This window comes from Ornithorhynchus anatinus, chromosome 2 (genome assembly GCF_004115215.2).
Source record: "Ornithorhynchus anatinus isolate Pmale09 chromosome 2, mOrnAna1.pri.v4, whole genome shotgun sequence".
In the NCBI taxonomy this organism is placed as follows: domain Eukaryota; kingdom Metazoa; phylum Chordata; class Mammalia; order Monotremata; family Ornithorhynchidae; genus Ornithorhynchus; species Ornithorhynchus anatinus.
Window position 1 is genome coordinate 69078994 of NC_041729.1, and position 25524 is coordinate 69104517.

General features: G+C 41.7%; 1 protein-coding gene and 1 non-coding gene across 2 annotated transcripts in view; one reads left to right on the forward strand and one right to left on the reverse strand.

The window, feature by feature from the left end:
* RGS17 (regulator of G protein signaling 17) overlaps positions 1-25194 on the reverse strand; it is a 145604-nt gene extending 120410 nt beyond the window's left edge. The window contains exon 1 of the mRNA XM_029058518.2: positions 24961-25194. The gene's annotated coding sequence lies outside the window, so the exon portion shown is untranslated. The remainder of the gene's footprint in view (positions 1-24960) is intronic.
* Positions 1004-1141, forward strand: LOC114809835. The gene has a single exon (XR_003757609.1). It is a non-coding gene; the product is annotated as a small nucleolar RNA SNORA7 (small nucleolar RNA).
* Positions 25195-25524: the final 330 nt, after the last annotated feature.

The window sequence follows — 25524 nt, forward strand, 5'->3', positions numbered from 1 at the left end:
GCTGACTGACTGATCTGTCTTCTGCTTTGATCTCCTAACTGTCAAATCTAAGAAACAAACTGGAGGTTTTACTTGTGTCTTTAAAGCTGTCTCTTCAGTGCACCTGTGTATGGCTACCTAAATTCAGCTGATCAGAGAGCACCCTCATGCTACACTTTTCCTCCACATTTCGAATCGTTCTGAAATACATGGTCACCCTGCATGCCTTTCTCACCCTTAACGGGGTTAAAGAATACTCTTGGTGTCTTTGTAAACCTTTACAAACCAGGGCAAATGCAGATTGAGCCCAGGGCCTGACATTACGTGAATGCACAGCCAACACTCAATTTTTCAAGCTAAGAATAGATGCGGTGTGGCCTAGTAGATAGAGCACGGGTATTGGAATCAGAAGAACCAGGGTTCTAATCCCGGCTCTGCCACTTGCCTACTGTGTGACCTTGAGCAAGCCACTTAACTTCTCTGTGCTGCAGTTGCCTCATCTGTAAAGTGAGGATTAAGACTTTGATCCCTACGTGGGACTGGGACAATGTCCAACTCAATTACCTTGTGTCTACCCCAGTGCTTAGTTCAGTGCCTGGCACAGAGTAAGTGCTTAATAAATGGAATTAAAAGAAAATACAAGGAGAAATGTTGTGGATCGTATAAGTGACTGATAATGCAGAACAAGGTAGATGCTTTGGGGTTTGGGCTCCAGCTGAGAGGTGGGCCAAGTCAGTGAAGCTAGGGAAACCTTTGTTGTGAATTGTATCTGCCTAACCAGGAGAGAGGCTAGGTCAAGTCTAGCGGGGAGCGGGGAAAGTCCAAAAATCTGCTGCGGATATTCCACTTGCAATATAATACACATGTAGATAATTGAGAATGAACTGAATCACAACCTCCACCCTCCTCCTTGTGAATGAAAGTATTACCTAGATTTCAAATAAGTCTAGACAAAGGCACACAATGTTTGATCCCTACATGTTTCCATCAAATGGAAAATATTTAATTTTTGTAGTATGTTCAGCACCTCTCAGGGTTGCAGCTGGAGAGCTTCTAGTATGCTACCAGTCCTGGCTATAAGAGGGAGAGTCAAGCAGAGGTATACCCATTCCATTCCTAGCTTGGGCAGTGGCTAGTGAGGGGAAGGCAATCTGCTACAAGTGAAAACTCACCTGTGCTGGGCAGCAGCGGCATGGGAGAGAGTCGAGAGCGAAGCTTACTGCCCGGAAAGAGGCAATGGTAAACCACTTCCATATTTTTACCAAGAAAACTCTACGGATACACTACCAAAACAATTGCAGTTGGAGGTGAGGCGTTCTGGGAGAGATGTGTCCATGGTGTCTCTATGGGTCAGAGACAACGTGATAGCAAAAAACAAGACAAGTATATTCAGCAACAAAAACTATAATTTAACACTATAGATTCATCTCTGAAATAAAAATATGTCTTCATACTGATTTTTTTTTAGAAATTCTTCAATCTTCTCTGAACAGCAAGGACAGAAGAAAGAGAATATGCTAAACAATTCCACAGTGAAACAAGGTTCGACAAAGTCCAAATGAACTGGATACAGCCTTTATTCACTGATCTATAATAATCCCTAAAATTTCACCATGACTGTAGTTAGAAATTAATGCCTACAATCTAATACACAAAACCAGATATATTCCTAGTAAAAATGAGAATGACTAACACTTATATAGACCCATTCATGAGGAGACACCCAAATAATTGGGCCACGTCCACATTAGTTTTTCAAATCAAAGAATTGGGCCATGTCCACATTAGCTTTTCAAATCAGAGAATATGGACATATGCCCAATCATTTCTATTTTAGGGTCCATCTGCTCAGAACAGGTCTGTTCTTGGCAGTCACGTTCCTCTGATTTTCAAAGAATAATATACCTGAAAAGGAACTGTAGAGGTGTTCAAGTGACCCCAAGTCCACAAATAGAACTCTGCTATAACTATAATTACTACGCATTTCGGGTACTCATTCCATGAAGAGGGTGATTTACTTTAATGTTAAAATACTTACCTAACTTGGATGGTTTCTAGCCTCACAGCACTCATACTAAGAAAATTCTTCTTGATGGCTAATTAACATCTTTTGTAGTTTACATTTGTTCCCTCTTGTTCTGTTATTGCTACCACCCATATCAATCAATTTCCTTTCCTGGGAGAAGTTTCCCTTGAACCTTCTCTCCCCTGGGTTCAATAATTCAATTTCCTGAGCGGGCTACATAGCAGTCACCTCTTAGCACTCTTTTAAATTGAGAAGTCTATAGAATGTCATCAACCACAGTATGGCTAGTACTGAAATCCCCTTCTACTTTTTCTCCTTTCATCTGGCCCCTATTTTTACTTTACATTTTGCAAAATAGAACAACTTTGGAACTTCTGGAAGAAGCAGGGTGGCCTAGTGGAAAGGGGCTGGGCCTGGAAGTCAGAGGATCTGGATTCTACTCCCAACTCTGTCACTTGCCTACTATGTGACTTTGGGTAAACTCCTTAACTTCTCTGGGCCTCAGTTGCCTCATCTATAAAATGGGAATTAAATAGCTGTTTTCTCTCCCCCCCAGGCTGTAACATCATGTGGGACAGGGGCCATTTCCAATATGATTATCTGGGACCTATCGATCAATTAATAGGTTGTATTTATTAAGTGCTTACTGTCTGCAGAGCACTATACTAAGCACTTGGTAGAGTTCAAAGCAACAGAATTGACAGACACACTTCCTGTACTCAGTGAGCTTACAATCTAGAGGGGGAGACAGATTAATAATAAAGAAATAATTTTCAAATATAAAAATAACTGCTGTGGGGCTAAAGGTAGAGTGAAAACAAATGTCCAAAAGGTTCAAATCCAAGTGCACAGATGACGCAGAAGGGAGAGGGAGTTGGGGGAGAGGGCTTAATCAGGGAAGGCCACTTGGAGAAGATGTGATCCTCTGCACATAGTAAGCACTCCATAAATATCACTGATTAATAAGACTGTAAGACCATAAGCTCTTTTTGGGTAGGGAATATGTCTGCTATTCAGTTGAACTCTCTCAAGCAATAATATAGTGCTCTGCACATAGTAAGCACTCAATAAATAATGATAATTATGGTATTCATTAAGCGCTTACTATGTGCCAAACATTAATACCATTGATTAATTGATTGAATAAAGCACTGAAGTTGGGGGAGAGTGGTGGTGTGACATATATGAGAGGAAGGGAGTTCCAGGCCAGAGGGAGGATGTGGGAAAGGGGTCAGTGGTGAGGTAGACAAGAACAGGGCACACTGAGCAAGATGGCACTGGAGAAGCCAAGTGAGATCAGTGAGATAAGGTAGGAGGGCATGAGCTGATCGAGAGCTTTAAAGCCGATGGTGAAGAATTTCTTTTTGATGCAGAGGTGGATGGGCAATCACTGGAGGTTCTTGAGGAGCGGGAAGATGTGTACTGAATATTATGGACTGTCATTTAGAAAAATGATCTGGGCAGCAGAGTGAAATATGGACTGGAGTGAGGAAAGACAGGGAGGTCAGCAAGGAGACAGATGCAGTAGTCAAGACAGGATAGAATAAGTGTTTAAATCAGCATAGTAGCAGTGTTAATGCTACTATGCTAATGCTAATGCTAAGAGAAAAGGGTGGATTTTTAGTGATGTTGTGAAGGTAGAATCGACAGGATTTGGTGACAGATTGAATGTGTGAGTTGAATGAGAGGAATGAATCGAGGACAATGCCAAGCTTATGGGCTTTTGAGACAGGGAGGGGGATGATATTGTCTACAGTAATGGGAAAGACATTGGGACAACCGGGCTTGTGTGGGAAGATGGAGTCCTGTTTTGGACATGTTAAGTCTAACGTATCAGCACCCATCCAGGGAGAAATTCTCCTGAAGTCAGGAGGAAACACAAGACTGCAGAGAAGGAGAAAGATGAGTCCCAGAGATGTAGATTTGGGAATCATCCACGCAGAGGTGGTAGTTGAAGCCATTAGATCAAATGAGTTTTCCAGGGGGGTGGGTGCAGATGGAAAATACAAGGGGACCCAGAACTAACCACTGAAGGACCCCCCACCCTGTCAGAGGGTGGGAGACAGAGGAGGGGCCTGCAAATGAAGCTCCATAGTGATTAGTATGGTACTTGGCACACAGTAAGCATTTAAATACCACAATTATTATTATTACTGTTTATTGTGTTTTCAGCCATGACTGCTTAAAAAAAAATCAAGCCATTTACTTGGCAATATAAATGCTCCTGAAACATAGTGCCTTTTCCAAAGAATACTAATATTTTTCTTTAGCATGCAAAAACTCAGCCCAATAGCCTATATACATATTAATTATTTCAACCACCATCAACAGTCAGGCTTACCTGATGTTTGGCTTCAAATAGTCATTTGGATTCCATCCCAAATTTCACCATTCAGCATTTTGTTGCATGTTTAATGATGGCATGATGGTATTTGTTAAGCACTTACAATGTGTCAAGCCTTGTTCTAAGATATATGATGATATTTGTCAAGTGCTTACAATGAGGCAAGCACAGTTATAACGTAATGGGGCCTACTCAAGCCCTGACAAATGCTTCCCTAAATAATAATAATAATAATATGGTATAACAATTATGGTATTTGTTAAGTGATTTCTATGTGCTAAGCACTGTACTAAGTGCTGGAGTAGATACTAGATAATCAGGTTGGACACAATCCAGGTCCCACATGGGGCTCACAGTCCAAGTAGAAGGGAGAACCGGTATTTAAGATTCTTTTTACGCATAAGGAAACTGATGTCCAGAGAAGTTAAGTGACTTTCCCATGGTCACACAGCAGCCAAGTGGCAGAAGTGGGATTAGAACCCAGGCCTCTGACCCTCAGGTCTGTGCTCTTTCCACTGAGTGACCCAAGGTCTAGCCAGACCTTCTCTCTCCTTCCTCTTGCTGCCCTGCAGGTCTTGATCTCCACTCTCTCTCCAAGTTCCATGAGGAAAAGTCCTTGTTCAGGCAGCTGAGGATCCAGTCTATGGCAAAAGTGCAATCTGATTGTCTTGAAACTTCCTTAGCGCTTAGTATGATGCCTGACACATTGTAAGCGCTTAACAAAAACCATTAAAAAAAACAAAACAGGAGAAGGGCATAGAGAATCCTCCATGATACTGGCCCATTTCCTACACAACAAGAGGAATTTCAATCTCCACCGGTAGGACAATTGACTGCTAAAACTGGGATCACATGCACTTCAAGTGAGTCATGGAGTAGGTGGATGCTCAGCTGGTCTAGTGGGAATCAGCATGGTCTAGTGGAAAAAGCACAGGCTTAAGAGTCCTAAGACCTGGGTTCTAATCCTACTCTGCCACTGCCTGCTGTGGGATCTCGGGCAAAACTCTTAACTTTTATGTGCCTCAGTTTCCTCAACTGGAAAATGGGGATTCAATATCTGTTCTCCCTCCTACTCAGACTGAGAGACCCATGTGGGACAGAGACTGTGTCCAACCTGATGAACGTTTATTTAGTACAGTGCTTGACACATAGTAAATGCTGAACAAATGCCATAATTATCATGTCTTACTCAATTCAGCCACAAAACCTGAGATAATGTCACTGCATGTCTAATACTGACGATCTGATGACGTCTACATTACTGAAACGACTCATTTTTAGAGAAATAGATGTCAGGGTGCATCTGTAGTCATTTTTGCTTTTTTGTGGTGCACTCCTAGTAAACCCAGAAAAATAATTAATTCAAAAGCAAAATCCTTTAGAAAGTGGAGAGCCATTTGAAATGCCCAGGCCAAGAATCTTCCAAGTTAGTGGGTGAAAAATCAGAAGACAACTGATAAAACTGGAGATACTCTGCCTGTATATAATGTCTAAGTCGGATATCAAAAACAGTACTCAAAGTTCCTTCAACAAAGGAAAAAGAAAACCTCTCAAATAGGTCTCTCAGATTCATTCTTCCACAAGCCAAAGGAAGGAAACAGATATCAAAATAAGTGTTGTAACAAAGAAAGTGTTTTCAAGGAAGTTGGATGAAAGTTTCAAAATCCAATTAAGTTCTACCTGCCTATTGTTTTCCAGCTCTTGTATAAAGTGCTTTGTGTACAGTACAGTTACTAGTGCTACTACCGCTATTATTTATGCACCTCACATCATTTCCTGAACAATAGCTAGCTGGTTCATGCTCAGCCTGGAGTTCACTGTGATCAGAGATCCTTTTCTACTATATTTACTGGTTTTTGCTCATTCTCCACTTAGCATTTCAGCAGCTTTCTCCCGTCTCCATCCCAGCACTTGTATAAACTTCCCTTAGGTACTGCTGTATTTGATTCTTCTAAAATAAGGAGCACTTCTCCAAATGTTCATCAAAGTCATTTTGAATTCACCTTCTACCCTCCAAAGTGCTAGCTAACCCCATACTCTAGATAAGTGCCATCTGCTGACTGTTCTTGCTACTCTAGAATTTGGCTTATCAGACTTTTTCTAGAGACTATGAACATTTAATCTTGAAAATAATGATAATAACAATAATGAGAAGAATGATAACATGACAAGCATGTGGCTGGGGGTCAGAAGCACCTGGGTTCTAATCCCGGCTCCACCACATGTCTGCTGTGTGACCTTGGGCAAGTCACTTAACTTCTCTGGGACTCAATTAGTTTATCTGTAAAATGGGGTTAAGACTGTGAGCTCCATGTGGGACAGGGACTGTGTCCAACCTAATTAACTTCTATCTACCCCAGAGTTTAGAACAGTGCTTGGCACCTAATAAGCACTTAACAAGTACCATAATTATCTGTATTGTTATAATTAATAATAATGATGGTATTTGTTAAGAGCTTACTATGTGCCAAACACTGTTCTAAGCACTGGAGCAGAAACAAGATAATCAGGTCCTACATTGGCTCACAGTTCCAAGCAGGAGGGAGAACAGGCACTGAACCCTTATTTTGCAGATGAGGAAATGGAGGCACAGATAACTGAAGTGACTTGCCCAAAGTCACATAGTGGACAAGCGACAGTCCCAGAATTAGAACCTAGGTCCTCTGACTACCAGGTGTGTGCTCTTTCCACTAGGCCATGCTGGTTCCTTAATTGTTTAAATCTCAAGTTGTTCTGAAGTGGCTCACTTTTCCTAAAAAAGAGCTGTGGGGTCATGAAAATTGTTGCCATCTAGCATATCATTCACAGCCCAAACACATTAGAAATATATTTGAGCATTTTGGGGGTATGTCCTAGCTGACCTCCCTGTCTTGTGCTTCTCTCCACTCTGGTGCATACTTCACTCTGCTGCTGGATTATTTTTCTAGAAAAACATTCAGGCCATGTTTCCCCTTTCCTAAAGAATCTCCAGTAGTTGCCCATCTACCTTGGCAACAAATTAAAACCCTTTTCCTTAAAGCACTCAATCACCTTAACCCATCCTACCTCACCTTGCTACTCTCCCATTACAAACCCAACCTGCACACTTTGCTCTTGTAATGCTAACCTTCTCAATGTACCTTGATTTCATTTGCCTTGCCACCGAACTCTCGCCCACATTCTGCCTCTGGCCTGAAATGCCCACCCTCTCCCCACCTGCAGAGCCTTATTGAAGGCACATCTCCTCCAAGATGTCTTCCCAGGACTAAGCCCTCCTTTCCCCTTCTCCATCACCTTGACTTGCTCACTTTATTCATCATCCTTCCAACCCCACAGCACTTATACCCATACCTGTAATTTTATTTATTTATATGTCTTTCTCCTTTCTAGGCTGTAAGCCCATTCTGGGCAGGGAGTGTGTCTGTTATGTTGTTATACTGTACTCACCTAAGTGCTTAGTTCAGTACTCAGCACACACTAAGTGCTCCATATATACGATTGACTGACTGACTGAAAATCAGGTTATAGCCATGGAGATGGGTCTGATGACATCATAAGTAGCATGGCATAATAATGTCACAGATCATCTAGTGGCCCCTGCAAGACAGATGGACCTTGAGTCTTCTCATAGGGGTTAATCCATCCTGGGGGACAAGGCAAGTAGGGAAAGAGTCCCTAGTAATAAATCAGGAACTCATTTGCTCCCACGGCTTCAACTATCATCTCTATGCAGATGATTCTCAAATATACATCTCCTCCCCTGTTCTCTCTCCCTCCCTCCAGCCTCATATCTCCTCCTGCCTTCAGGACATCTCCACCTGGATGTCTGTGTGTCACCTAAAACTGAACATATGTAAGACTGAGCTCCTTATCTTCCCTCCCAAACCTGTCCTCTCCCTGACTTTCCCATCACTGTTCCCGGCACTACCATCCTTCCCGTCTCACAAGCCCACAACCTTGGTGACAACCTTGACTCCACTCTCTCATTCACCCCACATATCCAATCTGTCACCAAAACCTGTGAGTCTCACTTCACAACATCGCCAAGATCCGCCCTTTACTCTCCATCCAAACCGCTACCTTGTTGGTACAATCACTCATTATATCCCCACTGGATTACTGCATCAGCATCCTTTCTGATCTCCCAACCTCCTGTTTCTCCCCGCTTGAGTCTATACTTCACTCTTCTACCCGGATTATCTTTCTACAGAAACATTCTGGGCATGTCACCCCCCTCCTCAGAAATCTCCAGTGGTTGACTATCAACCTTCGTAGCAAGCAAAAACTCCTCACTATTGGCTTCAAAGCTTTCTATCCTCTTGCCCCCTCCTACTTCATCTTCCTTCTCTCCTTCTACAGCCCAGACCGCACACTCCACTTCTCTGCCGCTAACCTCACTGTGCCTCGTTCTTGCCTGTTCTGCCATCAGCATGGCTCAGTGGAAAGAGCGCGGGCTTTGAAGTCAGAGGTCATAGGTTTGAATCCCAGCTCGGCCACTTGTCAGCTGTGTGACTTTGGGCAAGTCACTTAACTTCTCGGTGCCTCAGTTCCCTCATCTGTAAAATGGGGATTAAGACTGTGAGCCCCACGTGGGACAACCTGATTCTCCTGTGTCTACCCCAGCGCTTAGAACAGTGCTCGGCACATAGTAAGTGCTTAACAAATACCAACATCATCATCATCATCGAATGCCCTTCTTCCTCACATCTACCAAACTAGCTCGCTTCCCCCCTTCAAAGCCCTACTGAGAGCTCACCTCCTCCAGGAGGCCTTCCCAGACTGAGCCCCCCTTTTTCTCTACTCCTCCTCCCCTCCCTATCACCCCTACTCCCTCTCTCTGCTCTACCCCCTTCTCTGCCCCACAGCACTTGTGTATATTTATACATATTTAGTATTCCGTTTATTTTACTAATGGTGTATATATATCTATAACTCTATTTATTTATTTTGATGCTATTGATGCCTGTCTACTTGTTTTGTTTTGTTGTCTGTCTCCCCCTTCTAGACTGCGAGCCCATTGTTGGGTAGGGATTGTCTCTATCTATTGCCAAATTGTACTTTCCAAGTGCTTAGTACAGTGCTCTGCACACAGTAAGCGCTCAATAAATATGATTGAATGAATAAATAAATGAATGACTCAAAACAAGTTGACCTGCTGCAGAGTTGGTACACACATTCATTCAGTGGTATTTATTGAGTGCTTACTATTTGCAGAGCATTGTACTAAGCGCTAGGAGGAGTCCGATAAAGGAGTTGGTAGACAAGTTCCCAGCCCACAATAAGCTTACAGACTAGAGGGATGGAATGCTTGAAAATGCTTTTTTTAAAAAAAGAGAAAGGCTGAACAGCTTACTTTAGTCAATACTGACCTTCTTACTGATTCCCTTTGAAGCCTTAGGAAAGTCACTTAAATCTTGCCTTAGGCAATATAATATATATGAAAGCATTTAAGAGTTCTTTGGAAGAAAGGCCCTATATAGATCCTTGGATTTCATTCATTCATTCAATCGTATTTATTGAGCGCTTACTGTGTGCAGAACACTGCATTAAGCACTTGGAAAGTACAGTTTGGCAACAAATAAAGACAATCTCTACCCAACGGGCTCACTGTCTAGAACTGTTTTAATTGAACAGTTCTGCTGACACTAATAGCAGCACAAAAAACTCATGTAATGTGTCTGCCAACTCTGTTGTACTCTGTACAGTAATTCTTCTGGCAGGCCTAGTCTTTGTCATTTTTTTACATTCATTCATTCAGTGGTATTTTTATGAGATGTTCTTCCCCTTGACCTTATTTATTGCCATTGTTCTTGTCTGCCTGTCTCCCCCGATTAGACTGTAAGCCCGTCAAATGGCAGGGATTGTCTCTATCTGTTGCCAACTTGTACATTCCAAGCACTTAGTACAGTGCTCTGCACATAGTAGGCACTCAATAAATTCATTAATTCATTCATTCAATAGTATTTACTGAGCGCTTACTATGTGCAGAGCACTGTACTAAGTGCTTGGAATGCACAAGTTGGCAACAGATAGAGACAATCCCTGCCGTTTGACGGGCTTACAGTCTAATCGGGGGAGACAGGCAGACAAGAACAATGGCAATAAATAGAGTCAAGGGGAAGAACATCTCATAAAAATACCACTGAATGAATGAATGTAAAAAAATGACAAAGACTAGGCCTGCCAGAAGAATTACTGTGCAGGGGAGAATCAATCAGTGCTATTTTCTGAGTGTTTACAGTGTGCAAAGCACTGTACTAAGTGCTTGGGAGAGAACAATACACAAGGAACTTATTTACAGACTAGATGAATAACTTAATTGTAGTAGTCATTAACCACTTACAAGGCTTGGAACACAGTAAGCATTTAACTAATATAAGAGTTATTACTATTCACATATAATAAACATATTTCAAGCAACCTCCAAAGAGGCTGAATTTTCCTGACCTAAATCACTGTCAATATGATGTAGATGTTTTCTCCACCCCTGATCATTAATACAAAGCATTTAAAAAGTGAATTCCTAGAAAATGAATCACAAAAAAGTCTGTTGTTCAGTTTTTAAGTTAGTCATTCAGGCAAGAGGCAATGCCAGTGACATGCCCCCTCTTTGATTCTCCAGACTTGAAGTGTACCTGCTATATAGGCACTTGTGTTTCAAAAACAAAAGGTCCTGGATGAAAGCGCTGCAACAACTCTAGCATCCAAACTGATTTTTCTGAATTCCAGAAGTGGCTATTACTTAATAGTGAAGTACAACAAGAACATTTAAGCCTCAAAAATCGGAAGAAAAATTGTACTGCTGGTAAGAGGTTGTTTTTTTAAAAAAATTCAATGTAGGGTTTGGTACTCACCTCTGAAAATTCATTGTTTGAGATTTCTAGCAAGCCAGAAAATAACTCAACTCATGGATTCTTCTAAATGCACATGTAAAGTTTGATGATATTATTTGAGTTGCTTTCCACTTTGTTGGAAATGGCCCTAAAATTAACTTTGCTGTTTAGTGTTAAAACAATAGACCCTATAATCAATCAATCAATCCTATTTATTGAGTGCTTACTGTGTGCAGAGTACTATATTAAATGCTTGGGAGAGTACAATGTACTAGAGTTGATAGACATGTTCCTTGCCTACAATGAGCCTACAGTCTAGAGGGGAGCTATAAAATAGCCGGATTTTTCCAACAGGTCTGAGATCCTAGGTTGAACAACTTGTCGGGGCTGAAGGGGCAATGCCAACAGATTGGCAGATCCATCCCCTGCCCACAATGAAGTTACAGTTTAGAGGGAAGCTATAAAAGAGCCAAATGTTTCTAACAAATCTTAATTCCTGAATTCAATGTCAGGGGATAAATGCCAACTGGGAACTAAACCCTCCTTTCCCCTTCTCTCACTCTCCTCTGCACGGCCCTGACTTGCTTCCTTTATTCATCCCCCTTCCCAGCCCCACAGCACTTGTGTATATAACTGTAGTTTATTTGTTTATTAATTTAGTCACATTGTCTATCTCCCCCTCTAGACTGTAAGCTCTTTGAGGGCAGGGAATTTGTCTATTTTTGTATTGTACTCTCCCAAGCACTTAGTACAGTGTTTTATACACATTAAGAGCTCAATAATTATGAATGACTGAATGAATGGGGATTTAGCAGATTTCCTATAGTCCTTGGAGATCTGCTCACAGGGCTGTTTTGCCCCAATTTAGAAATCCTTGGTCTCCGGAAAACTTCGATCTGCCCCTCCCTTTCCTCCATTTAGCACCCTCTGTACTGGGGTATTGGGTTGACCTTATTCTCCCTAACCCCACCCATAATCTCGAATGTCCCATAAATCATACACAACATAGCATTCAAAACATAGGCAATTATTATACTGATTACCCTGTTTGCATTTTGAAGGATGTATTACGTTTTAACATTCATTTCCTCTTTTCATTATTTATACTTCAATTTCATGCTTATTCCTTTGAAAAACACCTCGAAGGTTTTGCATGCAATTGGAAGAATAAAAGAAAATATGGCAAAAGGGCATTTTAAAATTTACATTTGAAAGGGTTGTATTCTCTTGTGTTTCATACGGTGGGATTAGCAATGATCATTACAGGTTTGTTTTTTTTTTACATTATATTTTTGCCTATTGGAGAGAGTGACATTTTATTAACACCTGAGGCACAATGTTAGCTTCAAACCATCTAGCAGGCTGCTAGAATAAATTAAACCAAGGAACTATTTCAGTTTAAACAGCAAGACAAATTGCTTATTGATCATTAGATGCCTAACCCAAAACCTAACACTTTGATAAGGTCTTTTATGTTTAGGTTGTCCATATTATTTTCATGGAAACGGGGGGCAGTGAGCCAGTGCATCCTTTTCAAGAACCGTCAGAGGGAAAGGAGGCCAGAGTGGAGCTAAAACTTCTTAGCATCCTAGGCTGTCCCTATTAACAAGTCTCAGAACCTGAAAAAGGACTGAGCGTGCTGGCTTTCCCCGAAAGGGAAATCCTGAAAATATATTTTTTTTTCTGGATGCCAACTGAACTTCAAGCCATTGTCTTCAAGGGTATGGCCACCTGCTTAGGATGCAATTCTTGGCATTTCTCTCACTCACTCACTCACTCACTCACTCACTCACTCACTCACTCACTCACTCACTCAATCATATTTATTGAGTGTTCATTGAGGGCAGAGCACTGTGCTAAGCACTTGAATCTCAATCACATTACCTGAGTGAATTTAATTTCCATCCTAGGATGCCAAATTGCCTCAAATATCTTCCTCTTGCTAATAATGACATAATCCTAGCTAAGAAAATGCAGGCTCACGTCTATTAATTAGCAACTGTTCTGCCAATGGAATTAACTCCGTAAAACACAGACATGGCCTTCTTGAAGTGTTACTTGCACTCCAATAATCAAACAGCTTACATTATAGCTACCTTATACATCATATAGTTACATTAAATGTACTTCTATGCAGAGAATTGACCCTGCATAGTTAAACTCCTTATCGACAGGGTATGTGTCTATCAACTCTTTTTTACTGTACTCTCCCAAGCACTTAGTACAGTGCTCTTCATGGGGTAAGTGCTCAGTAAATACCAACGACTGATATATTAGTCAAAAGAATGCATTTATTAAACACTTACCATATGCACTGGATATTACTAAACCTACTAGTTCAATGATTATTTCATTATTATTCCTCTCCTCTGTAACTCTGCCTTCTCTATTTGTTGCCATGCCCCTTTTCTAAATTATTCCATCTTCTCCATACTTTTATTTTCCCTTTTGCTCTTTTCTTTCTCTATGCCTTCCTGGTCAACACTTGACTGAGATTACTTTATCCACAAAAAAAAAACAACCTCTGATGAATATCCTTTCATTGAAAATGCCAAACAACACTGAAGCACCTGTCCTTATTTAGCTCAGGGATATTTTTCATCTTTTTCTAATACTAAGCATTACATAAATATGTATAAATGGAATGAATTCCACATTTACATGAAAACAATCCATTAATGCCTTCTATATTTGTTGAAGTTGATTTTATTTAAATAATTTCTTCCAAAGCTGTGGATGTGGCTTTGGTAAGTTATGCATTTGAAGAAAATTGATACGGATCCAGCCTTGGGTCAAAACTGCTGGAATATTTACCGCTAAACTAGCAGAGGTAGGACAGCTGCCTTTATTTACAGTACCCAAGCAATTCAAATCTTTTCAAATTTCCCTTCGTGGAGACTTTCGTATCCTTTGATGTGCTTAAATACTGGGAACACAATATAACATATCTCAAAAGCTATTAAAGAAAGGAAATAAAATTATATTTCTGTTATTAAATAAATATATGGCATATATCTAGGAACAGATCTTTAAAACAACAACAGGAATCAACTTGTAAAAAGGTATCTTGAACAGTGTCATAAAATAATGCCAAACTAGCCTGTGTTAAGGATAGGCTTTTTGGAGAAGAAAAAGCTACAACCCTTTGATATCTCATCAGTGCTACTCAAAAACTGAAGTACAAGTTTCTGTTAATCAGACTTTTTTTCTTTTTCTTTCTCCTTCCTTCAGGTTCCTGCTTTTGACTATTTGACTGATCATTAGGACTTCCACCAGAGGGTGAACTGGTAAAAAGAAAGAAGTAGATGCTTAAGTCTGATCATCTTGTTACTCATGAACCATATAGAGTTAGAAAATTGTTACAGATGGCTGCAAAACCAAAAAAAAAATATGGAAATTTATGCACTGACCTATACTAGGCTACCCCCTAAACAAAACCAACATTTTCCTCATCAGGACACAGTGCAAAGCTGTCTTTGATTTCTACCAACTGGGCAGTACACCATCTAATTCTGATTTCTTCTTCTTGTCTAGTGATGCAGTTTTAGAATCCGAATTAGGAATGGAATCATGAAGGTTAGCACTGTATCTCGGCAGACTGTGGCCCCAATGTGGCGAGAGCATCAGACTAAACTGAAATCTCTTGGCTGTGTCCAATCTGTTCCAATCTGCACCCCAGCACTTGGTACATAATAGGTACATGATAAATGTCATTACTTTAAGTCTAAAAAGGAATTGAGGTGATTGGATATGGCTGCAAAACCTGGATTTAGCATAGACATCATGGCTAACTCTTTGATCATGAAACTTAATATCAAGTGACAAAATACAATAAATGAGAACAAGGTCCCAGCATGCAACCAGTTTACTGACCCAAATTTATTATTATTTTTTTCAACACATTTTGTTAGGTGGGACATATAAAAAGATTTGATAATTGGGTGATTCTACCAGCAACTGCTTTATGGGGGAAACTGAAAGAGGTTTTTTTTACCTTTCTTATTTTATAAATCAATCCAAATTTTCCATATTCAGAGTGAACTACAAGAGATTATGTCTGAAGTATTATTTTTAAAAATCAGAATTTAGTTTTAAAAAAATTCCCTCTCCAAGAATAATCAGAATAAGTATAATAAATAAGAATAATATGCTTATTTAAAAAAGCTTAAATGATGCACGTAATTTGTTTTTTGACAGCTTACCTTGAAAGAATTATTTTTGAGAAACAATAATGAAATACTACATAAAAAGAAAAGTATCATTTTTATTTTATTGGTTTTGTACATATAGATTCAAATACCCTACCACTTAAAGATTTCTTCCTCCTAATTATAAACTATTTTGTCTGTTTCTTCTGTTACATAGAAAGCTCCTCGGAGGCAGGAATTATATCTTCTGGCTATGTTGTATCCATCGATCAGTCAATCAATCAAGCCTAGCTATTGAGAGCTATATTCCATGCTAAGCACGGTACTAGGCTCTTGAAAGAGTACATTAGAGTTAAACATGATCCCTGAACTCAAGAATCTAACAATCTTGTACTCACCCAAATGTCTTGGGTCAGTGCTAAATAAATGTTATTGGTTGATTGATTGATTTCTTAAGTGAGATAAAAATAATTTGTAAATGTTCCATCACGTTTTAAAATAATGGTATTTGTTAAGGACTTACTATGTGTCAAGCACTGTTCTAAGCACTAGGGTAGGTACAAGTTTTTCAGGTTGTTCGAAATGGGGCTCACAGTCTAAATAGGAGGGAGAACAGGTATTGAATCCCCATTTTACAGATGAGGTAATTGAAGCACAGAGAAGTTAAGTGACTTGCCCAAGGTCACACAGCAAGAAAAATGGCAAAGGCAGGATTAGAACTCAGGTCTTCCGACTCCCAAGCCTGTACTCTTTCTATCCATTAGGGCATGATGGTTCTAGTACTTATACACAGGATTCTATGGATTCTGGCAGGGGCTGCTTGTTAGAGTGAGTGTCACAGGTATCTTAGAGTCCTATCTGTAACAGCTCCTCTGGCATGAAAGCATTTGCTTTCCAATATCATTATGAATGGAGTGCAAAGGTGGGGAAGGAGGTGATGGGTGAGGAAAGAAGTGTATATGAGAATATCTATCCTGCTACACATGTATCAACCACTGATTAAGAATTATTTAATCATGTTTGTCTCTGAGGGATTCAATTATCTCTCCCCTCTCTACTTATCCCTGCTTCACTCCCACTCCAACCCAGCCTGATCGATTTGCTCCCCTAAAACCAAAGTACTCACTATACCTTGCTTTTGTCTCTCTCTTGCCATCAACCCTTCACTCATGCCCTCCACCTTCATATCCAACAGCACACCACTCGGCCCACCTCTTGCAAGCTCCTTCAAATCCTTCGGATCATGTCTACCAATTGTAGACAAGTGGGCCCTGGTTTCCCCGTTTAGGCTGTGAACCTGTCATTGACCAGGGATTGTCTCTATCTGTTGCCTAATTGTACATTCCAAGCACTTAGTACAGTGCTCTGCACATAGTAAGCCCTCAATAAATACTATTGAATGAATTGTATTGTACTCCCCTAGTACTTAGAAGAGTTTCCAGTATTCTACCAGTCTCGGATGTGGGAGGGAGAGTCAAGTAGAGGCCTATCCATTGCATGCCTGGCTTGGGCAGAGGCTAGTGAGAGGAAGACAATCTGCTACAAGTCAAAACTCACCTGTGCTGGGCAGCAGCAGCATGGGAGAGAGTTGAGGGCAGAGACTCAAGTTGACTGCGCAGAAGAAGGCAATGACAAACAGCTTCTGTATTTTTACCAAGAAAACTCTGTGGATATACTACCAGAATGATTGCAGATGGAGAGTGGGGTGTTCTGGGAGAGATGTGTCCATGGAGTTGCTATGGGTTGAAGGTGACTTGACAGCATAAGGCAAGATGAGAAGCATTTACTACATTACTTTGCCCACAGAAAGAGCTCAAAAAATACCAAAAATAAAGTTCTTCAAAACCTTTCTAAATTAAATCTCCTTCAGGAGATTTAATCACCTCTAGACTGTGAGCTCTCTCTAGACTGCAAGCTCACTGTGGGTAGGAAATACATCTACCAACTTTGTTTTATTTTACTCTCCCAAGCATTTTAGTACAGTGCTCTGCACAGAGTAAGTGCTTAGTAAATACGGTTGATAGGGAGACTTTCCTAACCAATCTCTCATCTCTCCACCCGATTTCCCTCCCTATTTCATCATCATCTATGCCCCTTTGATCCTCAACCCACCCCCATCTCCACAGCACTGGAGAAGCAGCGTGGCTCAGTGGAAAGAGCATGGGCTTGGGAGTCAGAGTTCATGGGTTCGAATCCTGGTTCTGCCACTTGGCAGCTGTGTGACTGTGGGCAAGTCACTTGGCTTCTCTGTGCCTCAGTTACCTCATCTGTAAAATGGGGATGGACTGTGAGCCCCATGTGGGACAACCTGATTACCCTGTATCTACCTCAGCGCTTAGAACAGTGCTCTGCAGATAGTAAGTGCTTAATAAATACCAACATTATATATATCTGTATATTCTGCTGCTGCTTGTATTTTATTTTAATGTCCATCTCGCAGGCTAGGTTGTCAGCTCCTTGAAGGCAATAATCAGTTCTACCAACTCTATTGTACTTCCAGAAGCATTTAGTACAGTGTTCTGCCCACAGTAGGCACTCAAGAAATTCCACTGACTGATGGATGATTTTACTTGATTATCTGGGGGCCATTTTTGAGAAATTCAAAAAAAATCTCGATGAAAATAAAACCTCACAGAAATGATGATCAGATTGAAAAGTTATTAGATCAGAAAGGGGGACCAGCCATAAGTTGACAGGACAGCTTTTGGGAAAGAAGGGGAGCATTACAATGTGTGACTTCGGGAAGAAGTAGAGTTCCACTTTCTCTTATTGCCTGAGGCTTCAAATGAGCAAGATGAGCTCCTAATATATCCATCTTTCTTTTCACTCTGTTCATCCCCATCTGACTCTCTGATGAAGTGAGAAGGATGTGGGGAGTGAGGTGAACCTGGGAATAATCTCCCTCAATCCAGAATTTGCCTTGCACATCTGATATATTTGATTTTTATAATACGCAAAACATGCAAAGATACTCAAAACCTAAATTAACCTCACAAATAAGTATATTGCCAGCCCACACAAAGTTTATCATATTGTTCTCTCCACTCAGAGAGTGAAATACTTGAAATCAACAGCACTGTTGACTGGGTTGACTAGGTGAATGACTATTCACGAGCTATTCTAGTATAAATTCTGAATTTCAGTAGCCCACCAAAATGGAAAGCTGAAAGGACTGAGAGGCAACATGGCCTATTGGGAGATAGGAGAACTTTTGGGGAGTGGGGGGAGGCAGGTATTTGTTAAGCACTTAGCATGATGTAGTGGAAAGAACTCAGACTTGGGAGTCAGAGGACATGGGTTCTAATCCCAGCTCTGCCACTTGTCTGCTGTGTGACCTTGGGCAAGCCACTTAACGTTTCTGTGCCTCAGTTTACCTCATTTGTAAAATGGGATTAAGACTGTAAGCCCCACATGGGACAACCTGATTATCTCGTACCTACCCCAGCACTTAGAAGAGCGCTTGTCACATAGTAAGGGCTTAAAAAATACCATTATTATTATTGTTATTATTATTATTATTATGTTTCAGACACCAAACTAAGTGCTGGAATAGATACAAGCTATTCAGATAGAACACTGTCCATGTACCACATGGGGCTCAGAGTCTTAATCCCTATTTTAAAGATAAAGGTAACTGAATCACCAAAAAGTTAAATGACACATAGCAGGTTGTGTAGCATAAAGGTAGTGCAGCTGGTGTTAGAATCCTGGACCTTCTGACTCCCAGGCCTGTGCTCTATCCTTTAAGCCATTCTGTTTCTAGACCTGAGTTCAAATCCCAACTCTGCCACTCGACTGCTGAATGACTTGGGGCAAGTCACTTAACTTTTTTGTTTCTCAGATTCCTCAACTGTAAAATGAGGATTACCTGCTGTTTCTATCCCTATTACTGGGAGTCCTGTGTCTCACATAGTTTTTTGGCACTTGCCTGCTGTGTGACCTTGGGCAAGTCATTTGATTTCTCTGTTTCCCAGCTTCCTCCACTGTAATATGGGGAGTACCCACTGTCCCTAGTTTACCTAAAATGCCACGGTGCCAGTGTTCGGCACATATTATGATGAGAATCAAACATTAGCGCTGTCAAACCCGGCAAAAAATCAAATAGGCTGATGAAAATTTAACCCAAAATACAAAGTAAAAACAATTCTGATATACTGTTTTAATTTTTTTCCCTCAATTTGTTAATGAAAGTGCCTTATGGATTCAGTTGAAATTGTTACCTGTCCAATTTTTTTTTCATTAGTGGGTGTGGGCTATCAAAAGGGTCACCTTACAATGAATGAATCAATCTTGGAATGCAAGTTGTCAACAAGGCTGTTATTTATTTTATATGTTCAAACCATTCTGTAAGGTAAAATTGCTACATATTTTTCTCTGTACAAAGCGATTTTTAAAATTAAGAATCCAATATCCCATGTATGTAAAAAAAAATAGAACTTTGGAACCAGACAGAAAAAGAAAATGATAGAAGCAATCACTTAGAGTACAACAGTGTTAAGAATTTAAAATATACCTACTAAACATATAGGGGGAAACTCCATTTTACATACACTATCATCTTTTGAGTTTCTAGAAGTCTTAAACAGGATAAAACTGGCTGGCCTGAATTGTTTAATAATTGTAATTATATATTCACTCAGATGAAAAAATTGATTATTGCATGCAGAGGCAATGTAAAGCCTATGATTTCTCAGTGATTATAACACTACTTTTTTCTACAACAAAGGAATTCTAAAGAGCACTCAAAATAACCCCAAAGGTCCTGTAGTATAGAAATAAGATTGTAAGCTCGATGTGGGCAGGGAATACGTCTATCAACTCTGTTGTACTGTACTCTCCCAAGCACTTAGCACAGTGCTGAACGTAGTAAGTGTTCAATAAATACCAATGATGATGAAAGGAGCCAAGAAAACTTACATCCGGGCTTTTTACTTTTATTTATTTATTTACATTAATATCTGCCTCCTCCATTAGAGGGTAAGCTCGCTGTGGGCAAGAAACGGGTCTACCAACTCTGCACAATGTACTCTTGTACTCTTCTGAGTGTTTCGTATCGTGCTTTACACAAAGTAGGTGCTCAATAAATACAACTGATTGATTGATTCTTACTTCAACATGATTCAAGATGTCCTAGTTCAACATCTAGAAGCAAGTTTTATGTTTTTGACCTTCAAAGAGCCATCTCATTAGCTGCACAAAGTAGGCATAGGGTAGTGAGTTACGGATTCAGTGGCAGCCTTAAACCATGGATCAATTCTCCTCCAACTTTCAGTGTTCTTCACTCCTGATCAACCCAAACAGCTGAGCCAAAGCCATAGTTCAACTAGAGTGATCTGGGTTTTCAAGTACAAAGCACTTCCTTTGGTTTTGAGGGTTGTGGTTTTTTTTCTATGTGCATGTGTGAGTGTATGTGTGTGTGTGTTTATCTTTAAAAGCAGGCCCTCTCAAAGTGTGGAATTCACCAACTGTGCCACATTCTAATCATGTTTAGGCTGCTTTACAAAAAGAGAAATACAAAACAAACCTCCAAGATGTGACATATGGTAAAGCACATCACCTATAGGATTTGTAATCGGCACAGACAGTTGAAAACATAGTCTCCCTCAAACAATGCAGTTTAGACCCTTGAAGGCTTCATGGAGCATGTTAATAAGGCAACATTATTTTCTTGGGTTGTTTGGCAAATATCCATTTTTTTGGGGGGGTTTTCATCAGTCTGACAGTTTGAAGAATCCTTCTCCCTCCATGGCAAATTTTTTTTTCATTCAACAGAAAGCTGCCCCATTTATAAGGAAGGGCCCATTTGAAGTCCAGGGCTGACTTTCTTTTATTGAATGCACTGAAGCATTCATATGTCCCTCTGATGAGTTCATTCCCATAGTCTGATAAATATAAGGATTTGTAGTGCTGCATAACATTAATTTAGTGCATGGATAAATAAAACTTCTCTTGGACCCGGAAAACAGAGTTTGAGGTCTTTTTTGAACTTGGACTGTCAGAAAAAGATTCTTGGTGTGGAGGATGGGTAAGATATTCATTCATTGGATCATATGTTTTGAGCGCTTACTGTGAGCAGAGCACTTTACTAGGCAATTGGGTGAGTATAACAATAAATGTTTCCGATTTGTACATTCCAAGCGCTTGGTACAGTGCTCTGCACATAGTAAGCGCTCAATAAATACTATTAAATGAATGAATGAATGGACACATTCCCTGCTCACAACAAGATATGGTTAAAAGACTCTTCACTGGTCTTGTGGGATTATATGTCCCCAGTAGGCTGGGAAAATTCCCTATGCGGCCAGGCCACCAGGCAGAACTTCTGACGACGGAACTTGCCGTGAAAGGAATGGAACTTCTGAGGGTTGATCATTTTTTTGGCTGATATCACTAACGTCAGGGGGATTTTGAACATTGCTGCCATTATTCCCTTTCATCCTCCACTCTAACTCTCAGAAAAATTCAGACTTCTGTTACGGGCCTTGGGGCAAATGTTCTATTACTGTCTTCTGATAGGTCTCTGGAGGCTCTTTAGAATAAATCATGGACCTGGGAGTCAGAAGAACTTGGGTTTTAACCTGGTTCCGCCTTTTGTCTGCTATGTGAGCTTGGACAAAGCACTTAACTTCTCTGTGCCTCGGTTACCTCATCTGTAAAATGTAGGGTATGAACTAGTGTCCAATCTGATTTGCTTGTATTTACTCCAGCACGTAGAACAAAGCCTGCTACATAGTAAGTACATAATAAATACCATGGAAAAAAAAATTGGCACTCAGTTGGCATGAGGCTGCTGTCACCCAGGTACTATTTTACCCTTTGAACCATCTAAAACTGCATTGGATAATTAGGAGATAGGATGAGGAGGGAAATGGGTAGAATGCAGTTTATTGTGGTTCCTTCCCATAGCCCGGCCAGGAAAAGTGGGGAAAATATTTCCTTCCTAAAAAGTCCTCAAACAAACAAAAAAAAAGGAAATTTCCTTTGAAAGAACAGGGAATCCACATAGGGTAATAAATGGGGAAGTAATATCAGCGGTCTCTGTACTATCCATAGAAGTTATGCTTATGTAGTTAATATAGCCATGTGGTCGGATGTTCCGATGATCATTCATTCATTCAATCATATTTTTTGAATGGTCACTGTGTGCAAAGCATTGGTCGAGGCCAACACTAGCTGTGGATACTCTTGTATCCCCGTGAGGAAAACTGAGTGACATAAGACTGAATGGGATTTAAACCTGACTCTCTCTGTCTCTGTTCTCCACTTCGAGGTGGGCAAATATTGGAGAGTTGGTGGTGGGAGAGAGAGAGAGAGACAGAGAGAGAAAGAGAGAAAGAGAGAAAGGGTGGGTGGGAGTCAACACTACTGTTGCCTGGGTTTTGATGTTGTGTAGGCTGCAAGGACTTTGAACCCGGGGAACCAGGAATTAAGTACCTTTGTGAGTACTGAAAAGTCATTTGAAAATAGATTAGACATTAATGTTGCAGGCAAGCTCCTTAGGTAAGAAACATTTTATGATATGATGCTTCATTCAAACATAAACACTTTAAGTGTCCTAGGCACATTTCTCATGAAGGCACAATCCTGACTAAAACCATCCCGAAGACACTAACACTCTTCTTCGGGAAGGAAACCAACTTGACATTCATCTAGTGATGATCAACTTGATTAAGAAATAAAAAGCACGTGGTGGTTTCATTAGATTTTTGGAGGCATTATTCATTTCAATTCCTAAATGTCCACGACGGATGCGATGAGACTTTCTAAAGACACAAACCGACGATTTGCCTCCTTAAACCTCTAAGACGCTTCAACAAGTATGATTAAAGTGATGATCAATACATGAGCAAGCCAACCATTTTTCTTAAGGTATCTAAACCAGGTAAAGCATAAACAATACAGTCCATTTCACAAAGCTAAAACAAGGTTTCTTTATTCTCCCCAAGTGAATATGTGCCTTTGATCCAACACCTTGGAAACTGTTGTGGATCTCAAAGGCAGAAAACCTCCAATCTTGAAGATGGTTAGCGCTATACTGGCAGTAGCACCCGTAGAAATCTTTTAACTGTTGGTTGTAGCTCATTTTCCAAATCAGAAATCGGGATTACAAAAAGAAGAAGAAGAGGAAAAAAAATCTGGGGAGAGCTGCAAAGTTGTGGAGACAAACCCTCCAGCGGCTCAGTAAGAAAGACAGTACCATTTCAGAAGGATCAGAAAGAGGTAAGGAAACTCTCTTTCAGGGGTCAGAGGTAACCTGGGGTGGCCGGTTCTGTGGTTCACCCCTACGAGGCCTTGGCAGTGAGGGTTAAGGGGCCGGGGGTGGTGCCTAGAGATGGGGGTTCAGATATAGGGAGCAGGGCACCCCTTTTCCCTTGCCACTTCTGGGCCTGGGGGCCGCCTGGGAGTTGATGCTGGTGGCTGGGGATGGGCTGCCGGAGGCCTCCAGCTCCAGAAGAGCAATCTCACCATCTGCAGCTTCCCCGGGGGCAGACCCCATCCCTACTCCGACATTTTCCCAGGGCCAGGGAGGTAGGGAGAAGGAGGAGAAAGCGGTTGTGTCTCCGCAGCAGATGAAGAGGGAGGGAGGACGGGGTGAGAGCCGGCAGCTATTCACAATTAGGATTACCAGCAGTCACAAAAAGCATCATTCTCCTCGCCAAGGCTACCTCTGAGCCACCCACTAAGTAGCGACTATAGGTTTGGTGGGCGTTTCTCCATCGCAGGCCCCTGTGGAAACGGTGCCCTGCGCTCCTCGCTGAAACTCCCCTCTCTTTGGATCATGGAGAGAGGGGAAAAGAACAAAAGAGAAACAAACCCTAAAAGATCTGAGAGTTCATCTTTTCGGAAGACAATCGTTTATGCAAAGAAGCGTTAACCCCTTAACACCCCCTTCCGCACCTTACACACACACACACACACACACACACACACACACACACACACACACATTGTCCACCGCCTAATAAGTATTTGGGATGGGGGAAAATCGTCCACCGTCTGATGAGTATTTAGGATTGGGGCAGATCGTCCACCGTCTAATAAGTATTTAGGATGGGGGCAAATCGTCCACCTTCTAATAAGTATTTAGGATGAGTGAGGGGGGACGTTCACCATCTAATAAGTATTTAAGATGAGGGAAAATCGTCCACCATCTAATAAGTATTTAAGATGGGGGGGGCGGGGGAAGCAGTCATCTTATCTGTCCATTCGTCTTTGCTCGTTCTAGGTTTGTGGCTTTTCTAAATAAATAAATAATCTCGATGAAACGTCTCCTTCTCCTCCCTCTCTTCCCCACCGCCCCGAAACATTCCCTGTGGCCCCTCCACCGAGGTTGCCCCAGCTTTTTCCCAGTCTCGGGAGAAGCAGCAGCATCGCTTCGCAGCGCTACCGGAGACCACCCTCCCCTCTCCCCCCCAGCCCCCCGCCCAGGGGGATCCCCAAAGAAGGGGGATCCCCTCCCCATTGCACCAAGCTGCTTTCCCTTCCCGGTGCTTGCAGTTGCACTCTCCATCCCTTCTGGTCCTCCCCACACCGCCCCGGCCCCAGCTTATTTTTTTTGTTATTATTATTATTCCATCCATCGGGATAAAGCAGACATTTTGATGCCATTCATTTAGCAACGTGCAGCTTTAAAGGAAATGTCTTACCCACCCTCCTGCAGGACTGGACACAGCACCGAAAGGTCCGGGGTTGGGGGGAGGGGAAAGGGAAAAGGGGAGGGGGGATCAGAGGCTGGGCTGCGTGGTCCTCTAGAGGAGCCGGGGAGCTGCCATCCGCCCAACTTCGGCTCCCAGCCGCCAGGGACACGGGGAGAGACGGCCACAGGGATGCGGGAGAGGGATGCTGGAGAGGGATGCTGGAGAGGGATGCGGGAGAGGGATGCGGGAGAGGGATGCGGGAGAGGGATGCGGGAGAGGGATGTGGGAGAGGGATGCGGGAGTGGGATGCGGGAGAGGGATGAAGGGGAGGGATGGAGGGGAGGGATGGAGGGGAGGGATGGAGGGGAGGGGGAGAAGGAGGAGGAGGAGGAGGGGTGGGTGTGATGGGGCGGGGAGGGAAGATGTCAAACAGTACGCATGCGCTGCCCGGGAGTTGCCGCTTTCCCACCCGGGAGCGCGGCGGTGCGGGACTCCCGGCCCCGCCCCTCTCCATTCACTCCGGTTGCCCGAGCGCTTCGAGCAGGCAGAGCACGGGACTGAGCGGCTGGGAAAGGAC